Here is a 22,370-nt window from a genome sequence, read left to right as displayed (position 1 = left end):
AGCGCAACAACTAGATCTATTTTTAGCACCGTAGAACGTTTTAAGCTTCATTATTTCTTTGTCTTGAATGCTAGGGAACAATGCAGATATGCAGGCTACAGATGTCACATATCTTAACTAATGTATGATTATGCCACTGACTGACTGCACATTTTTCTGTGTCCTACAATAAATACCATGAAATACATTTTGGGGGGTTCCAATTTAGAAGACACAACAGACAATTCCCTTCCTAATGCCTTTCCAAGCCAACACATACGACAACTCACCATGCAAGAGGTTTAAATTCACTAAATGCTGTTATATTGTCTTCATTTAAAGCCTGTACTGATATTTGGCTCAATTTGCTTTCTCCCTATCAAAGTTTTACACATCATTTTGTGGCAGAAATACCCAATCGCCACCTTCAACCAAGCACTAAGTACTTCCTTCATGTCTTGATACGAATTAAATAGCCCATGAACGTGGTACACAAGTCTAACTTTGATTTTTCTCCTTTTCTGTCCTTTGTCTGTGATGCGGTCAAGGTCCTCCCTGAACCTCCCCATTTAAGCCAGCAGGAGGCAATAAGCGACCGTAAGAAAATCACAGTTTCTCTGGTGATTGATCGTGACCAGGTATTTCCCAAAGCGCGCACACACATACACACACACACACACACACACACACACACTGCAGAGCCAAAATTAATCACGCACTGGTACAGGAAGTGAGGGAATCGAAATGCACATAAACACTTCCACCATGTTGGATGTGGCACGCTTTCACAAGCTGTCTAATTCATTTGCTTTGAGTGTGTTTTCTACCCAATTCATAGTTCAGGGATGTAGCTCATTGGGGGCCATTGACGTCCACGAATGGTCTGTGCCAACCTTCCACGTCATAATGGGTCGGACCTCAATGCTGGTTAAGCATATTTATCTCACTCCTCGCTCTTTACGTTGAAATACATTTGACGTTTCTTGTTGTGGCAGATATTGCGTGAAATGGAACCCCTATAGAATTATATAAAACTCCCAACCTTGATTTAATTTTTGGCTCGTTGCTCCTACAGAATCATGCGAGCAAGAAATACCCCCAAAAGGCTGGTAACCTTTACCCTTTCAGTGCCCCCCTCGGGTCAGTGTGTTACCATGGCAACCACTTAAACCAAACTCAAGCAAATAGTCAATTCTTCTCCAAAAGAAGAATAAAACAACCAAACGATGCCCCTGCTTGTAGTGTTTTGATTGCTTTCATTTAAAATCAAAATGACGTCTCCTTTCTAGTTAATGTGGCATGTTCAAAAACAAGTATTGTTGTCCCTCCCAGAAATATGATAGCTAAGAATAGTTTCCTAAAAAGATTTATATATACTACATACAGCCAACAAAGTTTCTTTCCAGAAATAACCTATACATGTTGCATTTTACTATTGCGAGAGTCACCCAATCCTTGAGTCAACGATACAAGAAACAAACGTCGATCGAAGAGACAAATATATCCGAAGCGCAGTTCCACTGCTTCCAAATTCAGCCATTGAAATTCCTCCACAAGAAGCCGACATTGGCACGCGTCCGTTAAAGGCCTGCAAAAGAGGCTATAAAAAGAATCAACTGCGTCAGCAAAGTCCTTTTTTTCCCCTGGCGTCAATGAAAACGGGCGCGGTATTTATAATTCACTTCTACTTCAATGTTTTTCCCTCTAAACTTAAAATTATTCAATATATTTTTGCATAATTGTTTTTGAAGGTCAAGCACATACAATAGAGTTTCTCAGGAGCTCTCCTTGGTCCTGAACCACTGAGTCCTATTTAAAACGGTGACTGGTTTGAACTCAGATGGTTGACTGCCACTGAAAGTTTTAGGTGTCCAATTCATTTCAACTGGGAAGGGTTGGTAGTGAATGAGGGTTCTCATGGCACAGCAGACTTGTTGGAATGTCCCTTGGTTAAAAGTATGAAAATACCACAAATACAGCCTATAACTTCATACCGATGACACTTACATTTTCTTAAATGTGCATATAGAGACAGTAACTCTGCTTTTTTCTTGAGATAACTGATTTTTCTTTGCTCCCTACACTTCCCCTCTTCTTAATTTTATTCTCACTGGCTCTTTTATTTGTTCTTCTTCTACCAGTTCATTTTAATCTGCATCTTTCACCCCATTTTTTTCTTTTCCTTCATACCCTACCTCTTCCATCCTTGTTGGTGTCATTTTATTATTAGTATATCCAAGAAGGATTAAACCATGAATGTATTCAGGGATGTACGGATATGCATGAAAATCTGTCCGCCCCTTCATGCGCAATGCTGGGAATAGTAACAGTGCGGTGAGGCTGCGCTAAATATAGCAGCCAGTGAGTGTTAACATGTCAACTTCAGTGGGAGTGCGGAGGAGTGTTTTGCCGCTGCACGTGCGCGTGTTTTTGTCGCTGCGTGCACGCGTGTGTACATACTGCGCGAACCCACGCGGAATATTGATATGAAAAGTAATCATCTCAAACACTGGCTTTATTAGACAAGGCGGTGGTGTATGAAACACAAACCAAAACACTGACGTCATATTTCTACTTAAAGCAGAGTGCCCAATAAATATAGCCGTCGTCCGGCGTTAAATGAAATTCAAGCAGTTATTGTTCCCTTTTTTTTGTAAAGTATTCATAGATAGCTATTTGTTTTGCTTGGAACGTATTTCAAAAAATAAATGCAGATCACCCAGAACATCTATTGTTCTTCCTTTTTAAAGATAAAATAAAACATGGAAATATCATTCCATTCATTTTTTACACTGACAGCCATTTTTGCTTGCATTTTAATGAATAAGTGGTCATTAGCTGCAACAGTTAGTGCCTATAAATAACAATAAAATCCATTTTATTCATTCTGCTTTAACACAATTGCATATGGACTCATACATGAGCAGTATGTATAACATACAATATATATATATACATATATATTGCATTTTTTTCTTATTGTTATTGATTATTATGGTTACTTATGGTGGTCTACACAGCTACCTGCACTGTTGCATTGATGGCAAGTAAATGGATGGAATAGTGGATGAACAATCTTGACAAGGTGGTGGTGGTGGGTAAAGAAAGGAGTAGCAAGCTCTATTTTTATCCCACCTGCCTCTCGGAAATAGAACGCGGGTGGGGAAAAAAAAAAGCTCCATCGGAGTTCCATTGAAGAGGCTTGTGCAGCAAAGCGTGCACTTATTTGATTGAAAGAGACTTTAAGCAGGCTCCCCACCCGTCCCAACTGAAATGTGTTATGTAATGGCGCATATGAATGTCAGGAGTGAGCGAGGGTGGAGGAGAGAGACGAGGAGCTCGTCCTCCTCGAGTTTCTTGCGGACCTCTTGGCAAAATGTTGCCATTGAACTGGAGTCCAATCAAAAATACCATCCATGACAGGATTAGATCCAAAATGGAATGACATTTATTGTTCAATTGAATTTAAAATGAGGAGATACAGCTTGGAATACAAAAACTTCCATTTTAAACATTATTCAATCTGCTTTATAAAAGTATTCCCACCTCATACAACCTTTTTTTTTTAATTAGAACTCGCTTTATTGAAATATGGTGTTAAAAATGTATAAGGTATTTCTCATTTTTAAAACTACATTACATTTTTTTAATCAAAGGTATAACTATTTGTAACTAGATTCAAGTAATGTACTATTCCAGGGTAACCCTTACCTTTTTGTCGTTATTTTCTCTCTTGTTAGGTTATATAATGTATTACCCATTCACTAGAGTGTGTCTCCCCAACCCCCGCCCCCCCTTTTCTGCACACATTTCCAAAAACTGCTATCGGGCAGGGAACGCTGTGTACTCTCAAATGTCTCCCAAGACCCCCGCCCTCTTTTTCTTAACACACACACACATACACGCAAACGTAGCAGTGGAACACTCCCGTTTTCATTCACAGTTTCTGCTGCCAAAACGACATGAATGGGTGAGTGTGGATCTGATGAATGAACGAGTGAGTGAATGAAGGCAAGCCTTTCCTTCTCTCTTTCACAATGGGGCTTTTCCACTCCACTTCTAATTTCTTCCTTAGCACCTCTTAATATTCACACATATGGAAAGCATACACACTAACACACACACTTTAGTGTGAAGTGGGAACGTGTCGCATTTGTGACAAAGGCGCTTGCTCGCTCTCTGGAGATGCTACAGTGTGTGCAAAAGAGCTCCCGACTAAGCATGTGAGGCCAAGGTATCTGTGTATGTGTGTGTGTGTGTGCTTGCCTAAGTCTAAAAATAGCCTCACTATAGCTCTGCTCTTCCATTGACATCATTTAAGCAGGGAAGATGGAAAAATAAATTGAGAAAGGGATGGCGGTAGGAAGGAAATTGGGCCCCTTGAAAAATGTCATTTAGAATTTGGTTTTTTACTTTTTCATATGTTGTTAATTTTGCTGCAAATATACAATATGGTCTAAATTGGTATGCCATTCACAATAAATTAAGACACCTGAAATGTAAGGTGTAAGGTAAATTGTTAACATTTTTTTTGTGTTTATTGATCTTTACAATGCATGAAATAGCCACTCGAATTCTAATGTCATGGAAAACAAGTGGATCACAATCAGACGTTAGTGCGATATACTGTAGATGTGCTACTCCTTATTCAAGTACCCACCGACTCAACCTCGTTCACGTGACGCCACTACGCGGTAACCAATCGGCGTCGAGAATATGACGCCACATCAGTCAGTCAGTCTGTCAGTCCTTGCTATTTCTGGGCATCCGTTTCTCGATAATGCCCGCTAACAATACAGTGGACATTATTTACATAGTGAATATTAATGAGTACTTTGCCTCATCTCATCTGCTAGGCGTTCGAGATCAATTCAGAAAAAGGGCATTTGTAAACCAGATGGTTTTGTAGGCCTATTAAAAAGTGGACTCACATTTGACAAACAATTGTGCCATTGTTGAAGTGTATATGAGGAAAAAGCAATGCCCCTTTTATATTTGGGCTGAATTTAAAATTCTGTATGTTAATTGTGGGGATGGCTTCACAGTTCATGGCTCGGAGGTTCGATCCCAGGTCGGTCCTCGCCTTTCGGAGTTTGTGTGTTCTCCCTGGGCTTGTGTGGGTTTTTTTCTGGGTAATCAGGTTTCCTCCCACATCCCAAGAACATGCAGCGTAGCATGGTTGAACACTCTAAAGTCAGACTGGCCAGGATCCAAATAGTCAATAATCTCTTTTCCGGAAAGATAATGTACAACCCACCGTGAGTGGGTTGGGTAGCCATCTGCAGATGGGAAGGGACATTAAAATAAATTAAAAGTGTGTGTGTGTGTGTGTGTGTTATTGTACGTATGCGTGTGCATGTTTCCAAGTGCCTTAGTCACACCCAGCATCTCGCCGTATGTCATCAGCCTTGGCAACCACGCCTGTGCTGCGTGCAGCGTGACTTCCTCCGGTGACGTAGTTTTGTCATACTTGCCCACCCCGCCCCTCCTACTTCCTCCCCTGGCAGGGCTCCCCTCCATCTCGTCCTCGTTTTTAGGGCTTACGTGATCGATTGGTGGCTCTTTTGGGGGGTTTCACTTCAACCGTGGAGCTCATTTCCAATGCAAATTGTCGTAGGCTAAATGTGATCAACATTCTGAAGGAAACCCCCAAATTGCAGTCGTGTATCCCCCATCGAGCACCGTGATACAGAAACTTCTCTCCCCGTTTACAAATGAAACAAACAATAAATAAACCCACATTTTATGTTGCGCATGGAAGTAGGCTGCAAAGCCCAATGTGTTTTTGTTCGGTTACTTTCTCCTCAATAGTACAAAATAATGTAGTTTTTTCTGGAGCTCATATTTTGCTTGTTTCAGCAAGTGTGCCAAGAAGATTTTTTTTCAATATTTTAATAATTTTACATCACATTCCACTTGCATTGTGGCTTGTACTTGTCACACTATTTCTTCATTTGCTTTGGTGGAGGATAGTTTCCTTCATATATTTTGTACATAAGGCTAAAGAAACAAATTTAGACACATTATATTGCTACCCGATATATTGCACTGCACACCACCCTGTTTGTCCTTATGACGTCCTGGTCATCTGCATGCAAGATGGACACCCACTTAAGTAAGTTAGAGTGACGTTAGCATCTTTCTCCATCTGTACTCCCAAACAAGCACCCACCTAACAGACTCTGTTTTTTTTCTAGCCCTGAAGCTGGGAGAAATATCAAAAGGCGAGAAATAGACCCTCACGCTGCAGTCCATCTCATTTCAAGTAGGTGAATCATAACAGCTAATTTTGTCCTGACGTTGGGTGAGTTGAGTATTTTTCTTTGTCATGCTCTACTTTACACGTGGGTATGTGGTAAAAGGCAGATACGTAATGGCAGAACACATCTGAAATAAGCAATAAACAATGAATCAGCACCGATTATTGTTATCGTTTTAAATTTTGATTCATTTATTTGTTGTATTGGATTTCATTGGAAAGCATATTTAATGTTTTGGTAGTTAAGAGTTAAAGTCTAGGCAAAAGAATCAGCCACTTTATCCAAAAAACACTGCGGAAATCTAGGGTTCTAGTTTACAAAAGGAGAAAAGGGCTACCAAAAAACAAATGAATGCTTTGAGAATGGTTACTTTCAGACTTAGACACAAGATGACAAGTAGAAATAAGTCCTTCATTACCCTTTACCATCTTAGCTTTTCTCTTTTGAATTCATTGCCTGCAACACTGGGTTGACAGACTTCAGGACCATAGACAATTCTCTTTTGAGCCAACCCCATTACTCATGCTTGCTGTTGTAGAAAATTCTGAGGGTTCTAGTTGAATGGCCAATTGCCGTGCCCACTACATAAAAAAAAGCATGGCATTGTACTGTAGCGTGACAGCCAATAGCCCTCTTCAAATCCTCCACTTTCCAAATTTCATTTGTCCTTGTTGGAATACGTCATAGGGTCGGTCAATGAGAGACAGAACTGTTTTGAAGGAATTCAACTCCAACTTTCTTTAACTATGTCATCATGAAATATCACTTTTCCTTTTTTTCCTTTTCTCTCTGTTTTGTTTGGTAGGAATACATAAACTAAGCCATTTTCTCCCCTTAGTACTTTGTACACATCCAGCTGTCAATGGGACACTTTTATTGAAAATAATTAAAAATATATACTATATACAAGGAGAAGTGGGTGTGTCAGAGTGTAATGATGTTTCTGTTGTTCTTCCTGTATGGGGTCTGAATGGTGTTACGTTGCCCTCGGTCGTAAAGGTTAACCAGTGTGTGTGCGTGTGTGTACGTGTGTGTTTGTTGCGTTGATAACGGCAGAATGGGAAAGCGAGAAGATATTTTTAGCCCAGCTCCGAGAAAAGAAAGGCAGACATGAAAGAGATGTTTCCATTCTGACATTTTTGACCCCAAAGATAATCTGTTTGCATTGCAATGTGGAATCTCATTCGTCGCGGTGCGCGTAGGACGATAGTGGGCTATTTGGGTGATAAAACATCACCCTAAAACACCCTGACCTTAAATGTTCCCTCCTTCTTTCCGTCTGTCTGTCTCTCTCTCTGCTTGTGAGCTGAATTAATTTGATACTATTTTTGAAAGTCAGTGTTTCTAAGGGATACCTAATGACGCAATGACGTCAATGCAGGTCAATAACACGCTGCTGGAGAGAAAGACACATACGGAGAGTGACAGCGAGTGAGCGAGAGAGAGAGAGAGAGAGAGAGCTTTCGGAGCATTGAGGCTGACATCGTGACTCTCCAGCCCAGTAGTGAAGCCCCCTTTTCCCCCCTGGGAACACTTTGTCTGTGATTACACACAGTCTCCTCCAACCGTACTCCTTAAGATTTCCATGAAAGCAGCTTTCTTTTTCCTCAAATCCCATCAGTGTCTGGAAAAGATGCATACAATAATGTACTCTAATATTGAAGCTCCACAGAATGTTTCCATTCTTTTGCAACCCCTTTTTATGAGAAAGATTTGCCATTGACCCGCTTCTTTCCTGCTATCCCAACATGCATCGTACGCGTGTCTTTTCTCGCGTCCCATCTCTCTCTCTGTAAACACACTCACTCACGACACACACACAAACACACACACACTGAGTTGAATCGTGCCTCTCCATCCCCCAGCCCTCCTCCCCTTTTCTGATTTGGCGCTCTGCCTGACATTTGTAACTCTGCCCCCCAACCACTTTCTCTCTTTTCTGCCTCCCTCTATACGTTTAACACCCCCCCTTCTTTTCTCCCTCCATATTTGGGGAGCTGTCAACCTGAATTGGTATTGGCAACGCCTGCAAACACTTGAGTCTTGGAGCAAGACAGGAGAGGATGCTTCGGCACTGGAGTGACCTGATTCCTGAACACAAACACACACACGCCTCTCCCAACAGTTTTACTGGTAAGTGTTCCCATTTGTAGACAGGAAAGTTTTACTCTGTGTGTTTTCCTTTCAATTCCTTTATGAGACATTGTGGGGAAAAAATAGAAAAGATTCTCCCTGTCCACCCGCTCCCTCCTCCATTTCCATCCGGGGAATTTCAGGACAAACTTGACGCGTTTGCCGAGCGGATTTAGGTGAACGTGGCGATCCGTCTCAGTGGAGACGATTGGGGGGTGGGGGTGTAAGGGGTATCTTTGCGTGATTTTGCAGACACTCTACAAAAGAGAGAGAGGGAGAGAGGGAGGACGCGTCAGGCTGCAGTGATGCGTAGGAGTGTTGTTCACATCCGGGGGATCCTCCGCCGTGCCGCTCGGCAACAGCAGGCAAGAAACACACGGCAGGTTAGGAAAATCAATCTTGTTTTCATTTTTTTTCAGCTATGACAGCATTATTTCTCAGTTGTTTATTTATTTGTTTTTATATTGGGGCCCAACTTTATTGTGACCTTCTTTGAGATGTGCAATGGGTAGGACTAGTCTTTAAAAATGTATGTAGAGGGCGAGAGATATATGTTGCAAAAAAGTCAGCAGTAAAGTGAGAAAGTCAGAAGTGGCAGCAGCAGCAGGTTGCCGTGGAACATTGAGTGCCGCGTGGGCTGGGCTGCAGCGTCTTTCTTCACTTCCACATGATTGGTTAGTCGCGTAAATTAGGGAATTGGCGGAGATCAAATAACATGATCACATCCTTCAGTTGACTACATTTGTTTTTGATTCATTTTGATCAATCCATGTTGCAATGAGCATTCTGTGCTGCCAACATGAGGTCACTCGTCGGGTTCCCCCCTATTCAATTTTAGGACTGGTTATTTAAAATATTGCATGTTCTTAGATTTTTTAAAATGCATTCATTTAAAATGTATTAAATGTATATTTTCTTAATTGACATTTGTAATGCCAAAGTTTCAACTCTGCCTTTTATCCTTAAAGGTACCGGGTGCATGCCCTTTAAATATTTGAACATTTTTTGCAGTGTTGTTTTATTCTGAAAAACAATATTTCTCTCAACTGGACCCTTTTTCCTGACCACACAAAGATTGAAGCAACAAAGAGAAATCCAAAGACCTTCCAAAGTTTCCACTGATTTTCTTCTTCTCCCTGAATTGGGCCATTTCTCTTTTGGTCGAATCTGTCGACACCATGCGACCAACTCTTGCTACTGCACTTAACCCTCTGGGCCGCGAGTACCATTGATAAGTGTTCCCTGCTTGATTGAGGAGATTTTATTCCTCCCCCCGAACTGTCGTGCGTGTGTGTCCACGGTGACGTCACGCATACTTATCCCATTGGCTCTTATTTTCCCTGGGGAGGGGGTCAAAGGAAAGCAACTAAGACTGACGTGTATTTTTCATGATGTGCGCGTGCGCGTTCACGCATCGTGTACAGTTGGCCCACAGGCAGGGCTAAAAATAGAAGCAACCGATGCGACGGGCGCAGCCCTTTTGCTCGCCCTTTTCATTCCCTCTTCTCACTTTTGCTCGGAACCACCTTTTATTGGGTCACTCTGTCCACTTACTACAACCCCACTCACATCATTCACTGCCATTGACGGCGACAGACGTCCAATATCTCGGAAAAAGGGAGGGCTGATAGTGAATGAGCACGTTTCAGTGCCATTGGTGGCTGATTCATTTTGACTGGGAGGCCTGGCAGCGAGCCCCTCCCAGTCAAAATGGATTGTAAGTCCAATCGCCACCAGTGGCAGTGAATGAGTTAAAGAATCAGTTGCTTCCATTGTGTGGTTCTTGTGTTTTGTTGTTAAAAAACTTCACACAAAGAGGACACACTTATTATATATCGCTATAAAAGAAGAGCAAAATAGCACATGATGTGATATTTTGGAGGGTTTGTTTTCCGCACACGCAGGAGGGCAGCAGCATCCAGCGACTTTCCACGCAGGCTCCACGGGGCGGAGAAAAAAAAAAAAAAAAAAAAAAGAGATTCTGAACGTGACGTCAATGCCTAGTAACTGACGCAGCCCTTCAACCCTCCTCAGGCCCCCCTTCCCCCCAAAAGAAAAACTGCTTTTTATTTATTTCCCTTTTTTGTTGCGGAGTGGTTGCTTCTCGTCTCGGCAGATTTATGTTATTTTGCAGCAGAGCTTTTTTTGTTTTTGTAAACAAATTTAAAAATCCAATAAAGACAAGAGGACAGTTCCACTTTACGGAGGAGCGTCGTGCCAGGTAGAATGTGCCTTCTTTATAATCAGAGTGGTGGGTTTTGGGAGTTGCTTGGTGGAAAGTGGACATTGTAGGGTTTGGGAAGAACAAGAAAAACAAGAAGAAGAAGAAAAAGAAGGGAAAAAAACAATCGATGCATTGGTGCAACATCGGTGGCTCTCGTGCACACTTGTGGAGGGCTCATTTGCATATGGCTTCACGTAACATGCCTGTCTCCTGCTAAAAATAGCATATAGTTGTGCATGCTCCACAAATAGCGTCGTCAAAATAGGGGGGAGCAGGGGCTAGGGGGTATCAGTAGGGCAATCCCTGAGAAAACTTGCGATGCTTTCTCTGATGTTAAAAAAATATCTAATTGTTTCTTTCTTTCTTAGGAGGTGGATGCGAAGGCAGCACGGTGAGTGACATCGGCGTGCATGCTATCCCTCTCTGTCTCTTTTTCCGGCTTTTCCTTCCTCTTGTGTGTCGCACACTTCCTGCAGGCTTGGAAGACCCCCCCCCCCCCACACACACACACACACACCCGACACATACACCCCAATCCATTCCCTTTGTCTCTTCTGTCTCTATTTAATCTATGTGGACCGAGAGCGAAGGTATGTGTGTGCTTGAGGGGGGTGGGGGGTTCCCCCGATTTCTTGTTTTTAAATAGAATGCGCGTGCACACACATGCGTGGTGGTGGTGGTGGTAGTGGAGAGGGGGGTCGAAGGAAGAAAAAGGAGCCGCAGAGCGAGGGAATGAGAGAAGGGAGAGAGACAGAGAGAGAGAAGGGGAGACCCAAGAGCTGTCCACCATCACTGGTGCTGAACGCCCGCCAAGTGGCGATACTGGGCTTATTTTCAACCTATTTTTTCCGTGGAGCCGAATAGAAAGGGAAAAAAATCTGTCGTAATCATCATGCTATTGAGAAGTCTTGTTTATTTGCAGTGCGTCAAATGATAGGAAGGGTAAGAAAGAAATGAATAATAAATGACGAGGGAAGGTGGGTCGACCACCCGCACCGAACTCCCCAGTTTGAGCACGGCGAGCTTTCCTCACTCTCGTTTTTTCCGCAGGTGACCAGCAGGGCGCGCAAGAGTAAGGTTCTTGCGAGTTTCACTGTTTTCGACAGGTGAATGAGTGCGCAGAGTGGCTAGAAAAAGGGGCGATGGCGACCCTACCTCCTTCATTCCTTACTCCATTTGCTGTTATTTCGGCATTTGCAAACCATACGAAAGCGAAGTGGAAGTGGGGATAATAAAGGCTAGTATAAAAAGGAGTTTGGGGTGGGAGTAGGGCACATCTCATCTCATCCTGCTCCGTCGTGACGTGGGTAGCGTGCACGCTGGCTGGCTGCGTCAGGAGAGGCAGTCACTGTGCAGCCCAGACAGCAGGGGGGGAGAATCGTGACCGACTGCCTTTCAAATGAAAAGACCACTACCACCATTACCGTCATTAGGAGAAATAGCCATAGCCCAAATAGTAGTGTTCCCTCCCCTATGACAAATGTACAAGTTTAAGTGTGTTTATTTGGGAAAGAAAACAGGTAAGTTTTCATCAACTTCTTCCCTGTCCTCTTTACACGAGTATTATTTAGATGCTGCTTGGACATTTTGCATAGCAGCGTTTTGATTGGTTCAGCCATGCCCCTTAATTCTCGCTTCTGCCTCATTCCTAATTCAATTTGCATGAATTAAAAAAATGCTCCAGGAAATAACCTGATCCTCCTATCATTACTATTGATCACGAATTGGTCACCCCCTGCCCCAAGTCATTTCTTGTTATTTTTTTTATTATAATTTTTTTCAAAAAGGGGGGTCCCTATGTGAGCTTGGCCCTGATTGGCTGATGACGAGTTCGCTCGCGAACCAATCGTACGCTCCTCCTGCTCTCTATTTATTACCAGCAGTCTACAGCCTGGCTCCCTCCTCACACGGAGCAGCAGCAGAGAGAGCAGCAGCACACACAAAAAATAGATAGATATTTTTTTGAAAAAGCAGCAACAGCTCCTCCAATACTATAGGGAAAGAGGAAACAGGGGAGATGCATTCACACAGCTTCCAAGAGAGGAGGATGTGAGGCAAAAAAAGGACCATGGACAGCGCTAACATTGCGGAGATTCCTTTCTATCTTCTCCCCCTATTATGAGTGTGCATGCATTCGTGCGTGTGTGCGAGTGAGTGAGTGAGTGTCTGTGCGATGCCGATAGCTGAGGATACACTCGAGTGGAGAGTGGGGGAGAGATTCACGGCAGGAGAAGTCACGGAGGAGCACCCCAGAAAAAAAAGAACAAGAAAAAAAAAACAACAACAAAGAAACGGTCCTTCTCGAATCTTTTTGCGGTCTGGGCTTGCTGTTCTGAGCTATTCATCTGGGAAGCCCTTACCCCAAAAAGCATTCGCGGGGGGCACACTCGCCGCTGCCAACATCGACGACACATCGGAAGGATCGCTCGCTCGCACACATCGGATTTCATTTCAACCACTCGTGGAATTTCCCCCTTTTCAGTCGCTCACTTTGCTATTTCCCCCTCTCTCTTTAATTTTGTCTGTCTTTTCCTTTTCGTCCCTGACTCCTCATATTTTTGTTTTTGTGCCTGTATTTACGCACCTTATACAGTGGAACCTTTGCACTTTCTCCTCAAATTAATTGTAGTTTTACACCCCGATTTTCCCTGCCTTAATTTATTGCCTGCTTTTTCCTCCAACACCTGCACATTTTACTGTAGTGTTTGATTGTTTTAGTTTGTGAGGTGGATAAACTGCAAAACTTTGTGTCAAACACACACACACACACACACACACACACACACACACACACAACTAGCCTCTTGAAGTAACTTTATTTGGACGTTACTTAAACATGTCATATTACAGTGACCTTTTGTCAGGTTTAAAATCAAATCATACTTTGTTTAAAAATGTACATTTTCTCTATACAAAACTTGATAATATTTTGTTTTATCTTTTGAAATCAGTATTCCCTGCTTTGTGCAACTGATACAGACAGCAAGAAGGCTTAAAAAGTGTTAAAGCCCAACCTCACTTTCAGTCGTACAGGTTTATGAATCAAAGTGATCGCAACTCAAGCATAGAACCCCCCTGCCCACCCCCATACAAGTACACGTGTGCGCACCATACAAGACTACCATCTGACCCATTCAAAAAATAAATAGAGCATTAAAATGAGCAATAATAAGTCCATAATACGTTGAAATGTCCTTTTAAGGGACGCACCACTCCCCTCCTCCTGACAGACGAACAAAAAAGTCACTCGAGCGGCGTGAATGATTGCTCAATGACGTCATATGTCCCGTTAACGCACAATCATCTTCAACAATCACAAAAAAGGAAAGGGAAACATCAACAATCATAGTAACTGCGTGTGGTTAGAGCACAAAGAGTTAGAAATAAAAACACGTGAAAGACAGTCACCGTGTTGAAAATGAAGACATTTACCCACAATGCTATATTACAGAAGTGCATTGTTATGATAAAATGGCAAAGAGTAGACAAGTATTTTATTGATAACACATTGATATCTAAAACTAGCCCTCGTGGGGAACCCAATTGAAAAACTGACATATTTGGCAGTGAGTGGCATTATAAACAGGACTAGACGTTTTTTTAAACAACAGTACTGCAAATTACACGTGTAAAAACAAACTGTTAAGTGAGAATAATATATCGATATGGGATTAATGACATTTTTTAAGAGGATGATACAAAAAATGGTCATAGCCCCCCGTGATAAAAATAGCTCGTGCGTCACCACTTCAAATCCATTGTTATTGAAAAATTGGAAGTAGACAAACGTGCAGAACGTTTATGTATATCATGATGATGCTATTACAGCCCAAAAAAAGTTACACAAAAAAAGGACGTCCCCTCACAGTTGTATGAGTTAACGCTTCATATACTAAAACATTCAAAACTAAAAAGGACAACAAACCAAGAGGCTTTTTACCCGTCGACGCCTAGTGACGTCATAGCAAAACATGTTCAAAATGCACGTACGCACTTGTCAAACAAAATGAAATAAGAAAAAACCCTCATCTTGCGCGTCTGTTGTGTCTTTCAGGTGAAATGGTGATAAAGAGCAGCAGCCAAGGACTAAAAGGCCGATATGCAAAGTTGGTGAGGTGACCCATCTTGTTGGTGTTTTGAAGAGATCTCAACCTTTCTTCCCCCAAAAGGTACGTTATTGCTGAAAGTTGCGTGTGTGTAGAGTTTGCGGATGAGTGTTTGTCGTCACCACGAATTTGATGGAAACATCGTCTAAAGTATTCGAATCAAGTTAAGTTAAGGCATGAAAAAAGTATAGTTTGGTTGCAGATCAACAAATAGATTTTTGGTGAAATATTACTGATTTGTCAGTTGCCTACAAAATGGATGACAAGCCTACATGTCACTGTGCTCGTCATATGTTTAAAATACGTCATTTGGCTACTTGGGGAAACTCAAAATGAAAATGATTTGGTGAAGTTTTAAGCGTGTGATGTTAAAATTTCATTTTGTTTAAAAATGGCGTGTACAAATTGAGATATTTTGGATTTATTTAGAGTACAGTTATAAATAAAAACAGACAGACGAACAAACAGATAGATACGGCCCTTATTAACTATCTCAATATATTTTTTATGATTAGAATATATTTAATGGAGATCATACGTGAAATGTAAATTATTAATGAATAAAACATCCATTTTGTATGATGGTGTATGCCAAAATAATAAAAAAAGTATATTTCGTCTTTATAGTTGACTTAGTATGAATTTGCAGGAGGCTTCAATGAAAAAAATGTGTTTGAAAGTGAGGAAAAGCAATTTAGGGTCGTTTTTTTACTGGAATGCTGCCCATAGTTAGCTGGAATAGGCTCCAGCACCCCCTGCAACCCTTGTGAGGCTAAGCGGTTCGACAAATGAATGAATGAAAGTTTTTAGCAAGGTAAACAAAATATGCAAATTAGTCCTTAACATACACTGGCTTATACACTACGTATATGATGGGTGTTCAAAATATGTTTGGGACAGGAATAGATGATGAAACTGGAACGTAATATGTGAACGTCATTTTGGGAAAAATGGTTAAGAATCATGAGATAGAAATCTTATTTTAACAACGTTTCTGACATTTCTGCTTTACTCACACACACACTTATCGGGAAGTACATGTTCATGTGTCAAAAATGGACAAAAACTCCTTGTAAAGATCTTGTACTGCAATTGGCTGGCAACCAGTTCATTCAAAAAATTAATCCTGTCTATTTTTTTCATGCACTGTATTGCTACTTTGATTTTGATACTGTGGACAAAGTATTTGGTTCTATGAAGCAAAGTTTTAATAGAGGTGAGCTGTGTGAAAGAAAATGGTGGAAAGACGTGTAGGGTTTTTCATCTAAGACACACACTCAATGTTTAAAGCCGATGTCATCTTATCATCTGATTGCGGATTGTTGTGTTTTGATGTGAAATTGTTGGTTTCTATGTAAAAGAAATCTGGCTAGTGTTGACAGTTGAGTGTTGTAGTATGGGATCTTAACTTTCACAATTGTTGGACAGTAAAAAAGTCAAAATCAACTAAAAGGCTAATAGGGATATTCTGAGTGTGTGGCAGGTAAATAGATAGAAAATATGGACTTGCTTAATATTAGTTCCCATGGCATATACCCCTCCTAAATGCATGTACTTTGTTTATTTCATCTGACGGCGTAAAATACTTTGTGGTACAGTAAATATCCGTTCGTCCTCGCTGTGTTTCCATCCCACCTGCAGTAATGAGCTGTGATCTTGAGAGCACGTCAAAACCTTTTCATAAATACTATTGTCTATGCTATTAAAACATTTCATTGCCATAACGTATAATTCAACGTTAAAACACACTAGCACAGGGAACAAGAAATCTGAAATATATCACATACGTATATAATATACAAAATGATCTACTACAGTACAGTTTACATTTATTCATTATCTCCAGCACTTCTCCTACGGAAGGTCACTGACGTATTTGAGCCTAACTCTGCTAACTATGAGAAAGGGACTGGATACACACTAAAAATAATTTAGTGGCTCCTATTGATTAATTTGTGTAAAATGAAATGAATCCGAAAATATGTTCAACTTTTTCACAGCTTGATTGAGCAAGACCCTTAAAATAAGAAATGTTGAAATGCAGCTTGTGTGTGCGCTTGTTGTGTTGCATGTGATTTTCTAATTTTACAATTATTTACAAAGATTCCAAATAGCGCCGACTAAATTGCCTGTGCACTCACTCTAATCGATTACTCACGCTGTTGCTCATGCTGCAACAGGCGTGTATTTAAAAGAAGGGCTTGTACTCAACCCAGCGTTTGGGTGAGCGTCATGCAAATGTTACATGAAAATTAAGTTTAAGTGGCGGAATTGTAAATAATCTAAGGAAACATATCCCTGAGATGCTGGAATGAAATTTATGTGGATTTTTGAAGAAGCCAGTAATTATCAATGCTTTTTCTTCTTCTTCAGTCAACTCATCCCGGAGTTACCCGGAGTTTGGAATCTTGGTTATGATGAGCTTTTTGTCCCTTATTTTGAATTGAACATTTCTAACCTGTTTTAGAAGTTCATGAGCTTGTTCAAATGACAAGATAAAAATGGGACTTTTTCTTATTCATTTCAAGTGAACCTATTTGTTTATATTTTTCTGACACTTGACTGTCTTGAAGAACTTGATGACAAAGAAAATGGCTTTGCACCTCTACCTCTCTCGTGTTGCAATAGGAGAGGACAGGCTGAGTGTGTGTGTGTGTGTGTGTGTGTGTGTCTGTGAGTGTGTGTACGTGTGTATCGTCACTGCTGGTCGTGACTCACAGTGCAATTCTTTTGGCTCCCCTCTTTGCAACACTGTACAGGATTTTTTAGACACGCCCAAGGAGGAAACACTGAAATACATCTTTAGTCAAATTCACATTGGTCCTTATCATCAACGATATTTTTACAATTCTCCACAGTCACACAAAAAATTCACCAACTGTCCATTTAATATTTTGTCATCACTTTTGAGCTTAAAATCCAAACAAGTGGTCTAAATATGCCAGTCTTGAACTCAGTGATTTTCTTGTCTCAGTGCCTACAAAAAATTGTGAGGAAATTCTGCGCGTTTGTGTCTATAAACACCATATGAAACGGTAAAATTAAAAGCATTACATATGTTTATTTTTACTTTAATATTTCATTTATTCAAAGTATCTTTTTGGTGGTAAAGAAGACCATTAAGAGGAACTTCAATCCAAGTGACATGGTTTAAGTCTTTATAGTACTTTATAGCCTACTGTATGGTATTCATTCATTCATCTTCCGTACCGTGGGTTAGGGTTTGATTGGTCGCCAGCCAGCCGTAGGGCATGCAGAGAGACAAAAAAGGCCACCTTTCACACTCACAATCGTTCTTTATGCCCAAAAATACTACTATTCCTGCATTTGGCACATACTACTCTATTGTAAAATGTGTCATATACTGCAAGGATACAATTTGCTTTAAAAAAAGTTTAAATCCATCCCTCCATTGTTCTTCTCTCAGGCTATGGTGTATAATACTTCACCAATTAAACATAACAAACTGAGGTTTGTCTTGACTACAAAGCACTTTTTGTTTTTGTTACTTGTTTGGAATCTTTGAAGCAATTCATAAGTACAGTTTTGGAAAAGTCAATCCAGTTTGGAGGGGTGACACATCCAGGCATGATTAACACTAACAAATAAACAACAACACAATAATATTTTATATTTAAAAATGCCAAAACACTCAAAAAAAATATAATGGGTTTGTAATGTATTCACTTGAATTTGGTTGAAAGGAATTTGAAAATCATTTGTTTTGACATAATATCTAATCTTTATTACAAATTCAGTCATTGATTTTCTGTGCCATGGGGTTGCAGGGGGTGCTGGAGCCTATCTCAACCAACTATTAAATTAGTGGCCAGCCAAGGAGCGAGACAATCATTCATGCTTACACATATACCCAGTGGAAGTGTTCAAACAGATTAGCATGCATGTTTTGGTGACGTGGGAGGAAACTGGAGTACCCGGAGACAACCCATGCACGCACGGGCTGAATTTTTTACATGAGAAAAAAATAGCATCTACTCGAATGAAAATAATGGTGTGGAAGTGTCGACAACAAGTGGTTTAAAACAACCTGTTCCTAATGCAGTTTTGACTAAGCATGTCGGCCATTTTGTTGGTACTCACCTCGGAGATGATTGTGAGATGAGTGAAAGAATTAATGTAATATTCATCATTTTATCACAGCACATACATTCACCCCTCGTAAAAACAATACCTCACGTTTTAAAAACCAAGAAAACAAGAAAAGACTCCCTGTGTGTCTGTGTTGCCTCGGTAAAGAACATGGCTGCCCTGACCTACTCACACTGTCTTTTTCCTGACTACTATTTGTATTGTAAACCTAAATTGTTGCACACACACTTTTTTCTGAACTTATGTTTAACACCACGACAGTTTAATTTCAAATATGTATTATGATTTGTACATTTGAAATGCAAATGTATCGTGACAACAATAAAAAAGAAAGATGTAAGGATAAAACTGAAAAAAAACTTTCTGATTACTTGATGTTTTAGTTTGCAGGCAGAATGAACCCCCCCCCCCTTTTTTTCTTTAGTTTGATTGAGATTGTTTCGTCTTATTTGGAGGGATTTCTTCCTAATATAATTGAATTTGTTTTAGTTCATTTATTTATACATACCACATATACAATACATGAAACATGTACGTACTGTATATACTGTAAATAAATTTAACTTACTTGTATATTTTGTATTGCAGGGGTGAAAGATATCATTGGCACACACTTCAACAAACAGGCACACAGGTGAGTGCTGTTTTTTTATGCACAAGACACACACACATATATACACACATTCTATCTATCTATATATATGTATAATATGTGTATAAAACATATGAATTCATTACAAATATTCTAATATTAAGCAAATTCCGATGGGGCGAGAGGTTAGCGCATCGGCCTCACAGCTGTGGGGTCCTGGGTTCAAGTCTAGGTGGGTCCACCAGTGTGGAGTTTGCATGTTCTCCCGGCCCTGTGTGGGTTTTCTCTGGGTTCTCTGGCTTCCTCCCACATTCCAAAAACATGCATGGTAGGCTGATTGGACATTCTAAATTGCCCCTAGGTATGGGTGTGTGTGCATGGTTGTCTGCCTCCTTGTGCCTTGTGATCGGGTGGCCACCGATTTAGGGTGTCATTCGCCTCTGGCCGGGAGACAGCTGAGATTGGCTCTAGCACCCCCAGCGATCCTAATGAGGATAAAGCGGTTCAGAAAATGAGATCAGATGAGAAGCAAATTCCAATTCCAAAAGGCCATTCTCTTTGCCGTATGTGCATGTGTGTAAGTGTGCGATTGTGTATGCGTGCCGATTTGCAGATGTAAAAATGATAATAGTCTAGTCTCACTTTGTATGTAAATGTGTGTGTAATTGTGTATTCGTGCACAATTACAGATGCACAAAATTATAATGTAATGTTGTATTTTTAGTCAAATATTATGCAATGTAAAATCTTAGCTATTGTTGTATTTGAAGTGTGTGTGTGTGTTCATGTTTATGTTTAAGAAAATATCGTGTTGCTGTCAAAAGTGAACAAACTTTTGTCATATTCTAAAGATTATATTACAAGATCATGATAATGTGATTGTCATTATGGTGATGACGAGGAAGATACGCTCCCAGTTGAAGTGGTGTGTGTGTCGCTGTCCACTCCAGTGGTGCTGAAATTGGGTTCTGGAGCCTAAACCAGCTAACCATGGCCAGTACGTACTGAATTGGTCGCCAGTCAATTGCTAGGCACCAAGGAAAAACAACCATTCATACATAAGCTCACAGATAGGAACAATTTGGAGTGTTCTATCATCCAACCATGCACGGTTTGTGGTGCGGGAGCAAATAAGAGCCCCACAGAAAACCCAGGCAGGCACTGGGACAATCATTGAAAGATCAGATCTTGAAATTGTGAGGCACATGTCCTAACCATTGGCCCACTTCCACATTGTTTAAAATAGAAGCAATTTTAAAAAGCACATATAGTTCAAAGTGGAATGTATTCACCCTTTCTGTAATAAATGTTTTCATTTTTTATATTTGTAAAGCATTCATGTCTTAGAGAGGCTGATGGACAATGTCTCCTTTTATGTTGCTCGAACGAGACATTTTTTGGTACATATTTAAGTGGTTAGCATTAGGTGTGTGTGCGCGTGTGGGTGTGCATTACACTGAGATCTATGCCTCATATTTGTAACCTTTCTTATACTGTGCTCACATATATAGTAATTGAAATATTACACTAATCTTTCACTGCTGTACTTTGTTATTATGCCAATATTAATTGGACAAATAACTCAGGCCAGAGTCAGAGTTAGTAGGAGGGAGGCAGAAAACTACATTTTATAAAAGCATTTGAGACTCAAAAGAAAGAGACGTATGCTTTGGTTGATTTTAATTGGATGCACAGTACTTAAATTATGCTTTTATAAAACATGTTACCATTATTATAATTCCACTTTTTGTACTGTTTCTAGCTGCCAGGATGAACCACGTGTCAAGGGGAAGTCTTGAACTTTCTTATTGGAAACTTTTTTTTGTCCCCACTAGTTTGTGTCTTTGAGTTACTTTTCTTAACATTGCACATAAAATATTTGTACATTATCTATAAAAGTTTCGATGATAAATGTAACGTCACGTGTAAACTCTATTGTGACGTGACTAATTGTGCAACTTGATTCAGTTCTGCCAGCGTGTGTGAGTGTATGTGTGTGTGTGGCCACTCGAACTGAGGTTACAGTCGCGTGCACGCGGGCACTTTTGACGCATATTGCCAGTCGACGCTCGTCCATGCCATCATCGCATCCACATTTTTGTAGTCTGGCACGTTTGTAAACTACGTGGCAGGCTTTACATGAGGGCATCCACGCTCAATTCGAGCGTAATTCACGTTTACTTTTGTGCGCGTGCACGTGTCTTTCGTGTACGTTAAGGCTCGAGAGAAACTTGAATGTAAAATGGTGAACACGTGTGTGCAATGAACAGCCTGCTTGTACAATCATTTCATGTCAAAATAAAAGAAAAGTAAGTATTCTCTTCTCTGTGTTGTTCATGTTGCACATTCCCTTTCTCGATTGCTACATTTAGTCGTACACTGTCAGGATGAAAATGATGATGATGGGGATAATGTTGATGATGATGATGATGATGGGAGGGGTGGGTCTCGCGAGAGTGGCAGGAGATGGCACCAGAGGTAGTTGGGAGTTGTAGTCTTGTGATAGACTGAGATTTTTGCCTCCTATTGAAAGTGCAGTTGTTTTGGATGCGATTTACTATTTTGGTGGGACGGTAGGATGGACAGATGTATAGATGTATGGGTGGAAGGATAGATAGAGGATATTGCAGGCATAGGGATGCACGGTGGAATGTACACTATGTTCTAGTCTCCTTATGACGTCCAAATACCTCAAATAGCCGTATGAATGACTCACATCCAAGTGGGCGTGCATGACGTCGTCGATCGACGTCTTTCTCGGCTAATCGGGGCTCCCGATTCAACATTCGACGCCAAAAACAAGGCGGGTTGAGGTTCTCGCCTCCGACCAATGACAGTGACTTTTCATTCATAAAGCGGCGTGGGCACACCGGCGGGTTTCGTAACGCACTCTGAAACTGACAAACCTGTTCGGCTCGCCAGCCAATAGCGACGCGCTGCAGCTTCATTTGGATCAGCAGCCTTTA

The 22,370-nt window shown here is 40.8% G+C and overlaps 2 long non-coding RNA genes across 2 annotated transcripts; both read left to right on the top strand.

Moving 5' to 3' along the window:
- Positions 1-6,642: 6,642 nt before the first annotated feature.
- LOC144213435 (uncharacterized) lies at positions 6,643-14,766 on the top strand. Its single transcript, XR_013329965.1, has 3 exons — positions 6,643-8,372; positions 10,965-10,987; positions 14,651-14,766. It is a non-coding gene; the product is annotated as an uncharacterized LOC144213435 (long non-coding RNA).
- Positions 14,767-19,398: 4,632 nt separating this feature from the next.
- LOC144213437 (uncharacterized) lies at positions 19,399-21,725 on the top strand. The gene is made up of 2 exons (XR_013329966.1): positions 19,399-19,446; positions 21,167-21,725. It is a non-coding gene; the product is annotated as an uncharacterized LOC144213437 (long non-coding RNA).
- The last annotated feature ends 645 nt before the right edge of the window (positions 21,726-22,370 follow it).

The sequence above is a fragment of the Stigmatopora nigra genome, chromosome 2, assembly GCF_051989575.1.
Source record: "Stigmatopora nigra isolate UIUO_SnigA chromosome 2, RoL_Snig_1.1, whole genome shotgun sequence".
NCBI classification, from domain to species: Eukaryota; Metazoa; Chordata; class Actinopteri; order Syngnathiformes; family Syngnathidae; genus Stigmatopora; species Stigmatopora nigra.
Note: the sequence above shows the minus strand (reverse complement) of the source record. Positions and strands in the feature narration are given on the sequence as shown.